This window comes from Camelina sativa, chromosome 15 (genome assembly GCF_000633955.1).
Source record: "Camelina sativa cultivar DH55 chromosome 15, Cs, whole genome shotgun sequence".
Lineage (NCBI taxonomy): Eukaryota > Viridiplantae > Streptophyta > Magnoliopsida > Brassicales > Brassicaceae > Camelina > Camelina sativa.
This window is the reverse complement of record NC_025699.1, coordinates 26,855,896-26,861,364: the sequence shown is the minus strand read 5'-3', so window position 1 is coordinate 26,861,364 and position 5,469 is coordinate 26,855,896.

Below are 5,469 nucleotides of genomic sequence, written 5' to 3'. Positions count from 1 at the left end.
ACACTTGGCCCCCAACAACAAGGTTCGCTTCTCACCAACGCAACACCACCAGCCCAATCATGAATACACATTGTTTGCTTTCCAAGAACCATCAATCTGACAACAAGGTGAAGAAACCTGGACNTTAAAATATTTGTGTTTATAAAATATTAATTCAACTTTGAAATATTTTCTTATCAATACCATCCGTTTTCAACTCATATTACACAAAATATTAATTTAATTTTATATTAATAACTTTGAACTCATCTACATCTATTTTCTTTAACTAAAAGTGTATTTTTATTTACTGTTTTTTTTTTCAATCAAACAATTAAAAGGAGATTTCTCGGTTAGCTGCCCAAACCGGAGGGAAAGGATTTACAAAAGAAACTTCAAAGATAAGATAACACGAAGCACGGGCAAGACAATTCGCCTTCGTATTTGACGCACGCGGGATCCAAGAGATAGAGAATAGTGGGAAAGACTCCAGCGAGTTAAACTCATCGAGCAAGTTGGAGAAGGACGGCCAATATTCAGAAGACTTCAGCATAGTGAGTAACTCAGCACAATCAGTCTCAAAACGTTGACAAGCGATCCCTTCAACACGTATCCGCTCAATGGCCAACAACAACGGTTTTAACTCCGAATGCAGGGGGAGGGGCTCTGTTTTACACACTTGGCCCCCAACAACAAGGTTCGCTTCTCACCAACGCAACACCACCAGCCCAATCATGAATACACATTGTTTGCTTTCCAAGAACCATCAATCTGACAACAAGGTGAAGAAACCTGGACATCTGAATACGAAGATGGAGCTGACATGACTGTCGTAAAAGAGAAGCGTCCCTCCCAGCAAACAAAATCCAAATTCGAGTACACCGACTCATATGGTAAACCCTCTGACAAGACCGGAGTCAGAGATAAATCTCAAAGTTCACACGAACGTGGACAATCAAATTAAAAACGTGATTAATAGTTTCAACCTTATAGTCACATCTTTTACATCAAATATCACACTGGACACATCGGTGTATCTATTTACTTACTAAAAATATTTACTTTATATTATTTGATAAATTTTATTTTATTTTAAAAATTATAAACTCACATATCGGGCGGGTCCTAATCTAGTTTTGTATAAACAAGATTCAGCCAGATAATTAAAAAGCTCAAGCGATAGTAAAAATTAATGTGATGAAATTTGCAATGCACAAAAGACAAATAGTATTATCATAAGTAATCTTTGGGACTACAAAACACTAGACAAAAACTCCAAATAAAACAGTAAAGAGAAACAAACCAACTATATATGGGAAGATTTTGGTACGTTTGCAATAAAGGGATGTGAGACTTGATGAAAGGTTGAATAAGTCACGGTTGTGACTACTCCATTCTTTAAAGTCGCTTTCCATTGAGCTTTTTCGAACTGTTACGTTACGTTTTGCCAGTATGCATGCTTCTGTGATGCGTATGCTTTAATCTATGTACTTTTGATGAAGGATTAAGATATTTTTTAGACTTATATCAACTTGCAGCTGAAAGATTCTACAGCTGGTCCTAGTTCTGCACGTACGTCTCCATGATGCATTTCTTACCCTAATTTGAATTAAAAAGAGGTAGTATAGATTACCTTAATTCGGCTACCATCAAAGAGGCGCAAGCTTCTCTGTGATAGACGACTACCCGGGCGGATCAAAACTACCGGGGTACCAATATCGTTACTCGATCCCTGGTGAGAGACCCTTACAACATGCCGAGTCACTACCACTTTGATGGGTACGAATTGGTGGTGACATAATCTCAATTTAATAATTACTTTAACGCACAACTCAATTACCCGGTTTACAGCGGTTTGCTAAAGATTTCTAGAACAAAAACATACAAATGATCAGTTCTCGGTTTAATTACGGTTCGTTAAAGATTACGAGAACAAGCCTACCAAAAACAGTTACGCTCATATTCCTAGAATTACCTTTTCATATGAACAAAGATATTCATCAAGAGCACAAAATGAAAAGCTCAACGATAATCAAAAGTGTTGATGAAAATTTGCAAATTGATATGTATACTATAAGCTTTTGGAGAGAAAGGACTAAGATTATCGTAAAAATGCTTAGCATTAGAGAACAAGTCGATCCAATAGGAAAATACACGACAACAAAACAGAAACAACAAATATATGGTTAAACCAGGGAACGAACCCTCCTAACAAGACCAACCTTCTGTCGAGGAGGTGCATCACCCAAACCCGTTCTGACACTACCATTGTGTTGATGATTACCCTTCTTCTTCCATGAGAAAGCTCCACTAGATCGAATTCATAGCCACTCGGGACAATCTTCTTCGAAACATGATGGCAAGAAAATATCTTTGAGTCCCTCTGTTTAGAAGGTTTGCTGCATGATTCAGTTTAAGAATTTTTTTTTTTTTTTTTAAGCAGAGGTAATTTAGATTTACCTTAATATGGTGAATCCATGTATACTTGGTAGACAAGCAATCGCGAGGTCAAGGTACCACAATCATTCGAGCCCTGGAAGGCTGGAACGTGGAGAGACTCAACTCCCTGACTCCCTGTGGTATGTATCCCAGGGACCACTTTGGTGACATTTTGTCGGTTTAATTAGTACTACTTATTCTTCTTTGCACATATAACGACATACCCGGTTTAATATGGTTCGTTAAATAACAAGAACAAACCAACCAATATCAAAATTTGGATCTAGAGAACAATAATCAAAATTTGTCATAACATAGATTATCATAAAATCGTTACAACAAAACTTGAAATAAAGAAAACGAGAAACAAAGTTTATTTTTTTTTACTCTAGTCGGCCTTGGCGGCTGAAGCAGCAGCTTGACCTCTCCTCTTAGCAGCAATAACACCGACCTTCTGTCCGAATAAAATTTACGTGATGGATAAGCACTGTTCTTAATTATGCTAAGGAGTCCAAAGAAATTAAACTGATGTCATGGGGAGGAGTATAGATAAGTTGAGTGCTCTGTGGCAAGAGCCCTATTGTGCGATTGATGATATGTTGTTTTCTGTTAAGCTTCATGAGTCAAGAGTGTATGATCCAAAGAAGACGCATTGGAAACTTGACCTTGAGAGTTTTAAAAGGGTTTTCGTGCTTGGCAAGGATTCTAAAATGGTGAGTTTTGGCACTGATCAGAGTCGGTTTAGTAAGTATATATATGATGGGAAGATTTTGGTTCGTAGAGATTGCGTTGGAAATAAAGGAAGGATGTGAGACTTGGGGAAGGATGAATAAGTCACGGTTGTGCCTACACCACCCTTTAAAGTCACCGTCCGTTGAGCTTTGTCCAATTGTTATGGTTTGCATGTTTGCTTTTGTGATGAGTATGCTATATAATATATGTACTTTTGTTGAAGAATACAGACTTTTAGACCTTTTTCTCTAGCCTCAATACTTAATTAGACTTTTATGAACTTGCAGTTAAAGGATACAGCTTGTTGGTCATGATAAGAAATATGAAGCAGGAGTGGCTACGAAGCTATTAAGATTAACTCCTCCTTTTGTGACAATGTGAAGTTGAGTTTTGTATATGAAAAAATGAAAAAAAAAAAAAAAACTTACGGAATTAGCCTTGCAAAGAACTATATTAAGCGGTTTAAAATATAGGCTAATTTCATTAGCTAGGCTTTATAGTTCATAGTTTATACAATATATGAGGGATTAATTAGCTTTATTAAACTTTAGCCATGTTTGAGTGCTTTGAGTGAGAGCAAACATTTGGTTAATAAGTTGTTTGTAATCTGACGCCTTGGAACTAAGTAGTCCTTCTCAACCTTTGTTCAAAAAGATTCAAATGTTTTAGATTTAGGGCCAAACAGCTACTGTGTGGAGATTTACTTCCTCTATACATCAGGAAATTGTCCAAACACTTGTCTGGAATCACGGCTAGACCAGAACGATAACCAAACATCCTTGGATCATATTCAACCTGAAGACAGTTATAGAGCAAGAGCAACACAAATCTAAAGGGTCAGAAACCTTTGAGTGTTTTAGAAGGTTTTCCTTTTCAAGGATCGGAGCCTTCAACGGTGGATGTTGGCGCTGATGAGAGTCGTTTTATAGTAAGTCTGATGGGAACATGGCCGGTCCGGAGCATAAGCAGCATAAGGGCTCTAGATGGGAAGTTTTGGTACGTTTGAAACAAAAGGAGGTGAGATTTGATGGAAGGTTGAATAAAGTCATGGTTTTAAGTCGCCTTCCATTAAGCTTTTTCGAACTATAAACAAATATATGGTTAAAGAACCCTAGTCAGCACTGGTGGCTGAACCACGGAAGGGAACGAACCTCCTACCAGCATTGCAATAAGACCAACCTTCTGTCAAGGAGGAACCGTTCTGACACTACCATTGTGTTGATGATTACCCTGCTTATTCCATCTAGATCGAATTCATAGCCACATTCGTACGAAACTTAGGCCATGAGTTTCTCTTCACAATAAGGTACTATAGTGGCACACGTTACCTGCCCTGAGTATCGGCTTCTCGCTCTTCCGCATCATGTCAGAACTCAGAACATATGATTAAATTCGTCTTGTGAACTACAGAACGTATAAATCAAGGTGGAAAAAAAAAAAAATGTAATTTAAATTACTTTAGTTCGGCTATTCAACAAAGGCATGATTCTCTGCGATAGACGAGCCCGGCCGCCGGCATCGAGCTGGACACCAACCCTCGAACCCTGGTGAGATTCATTAATCATGCTGACTCACCACCACTTTAACGGGCCGAGGCTTGGTGAGATTATCTCCAATTATTTACTACTTAGAGCTTGACTGGTTCTCCCGCTAGCTCCCGCAAACGCTGCGTTTGCGTTTGCGGGCGGTTGCTAGCGTTTGGGGCCAATCACACAAATCGCTCCCAATCGCTCCCAGTCGCTCCCAATCGCTCCCAATCGCTCCCAACCGTTGAATTCCAAAAGCTAGTTCCCGCAAGCGTTTGCGGTTGCGGGCGTTTGCGTTTCAAATTTTTTTTTTTTTTTTAGAAAAAATTTGAAACAAATCAATGATAATGAAATATATTTTATATATATTTTTTACCTAACTATTTTATTCATTAAGGATGAGAGAAAATGAAGTACGGATAAGATTAAAAATATTAAAAAAATAAATAATTGGAAGAAAATAATATTTCAATTAACAATAACCCAGAAAACTTGATGTAAATTTAATGGCACATCGCACATAAGTTCAAAAAAATCTAAATAAATATAACGTTTCATCAGAAATTTAAGAAAATAAGATTATTTGTGAAAAATAAAAACAAATCACGAGTGACTCTTCTCAACTCTCATTTGATCATTACTACCGATGCAAATACTGCCCCACAAAACTTATTGAGTGTGTGAGATTTAAGAAAGAAGATCTACGATCTAAAACATATGTTTTAGTCATTTATCAAATTACTTAATTAAAGTTTTGGTAAAAATCCAAATGCATAAAGTAATAAGTATTTCA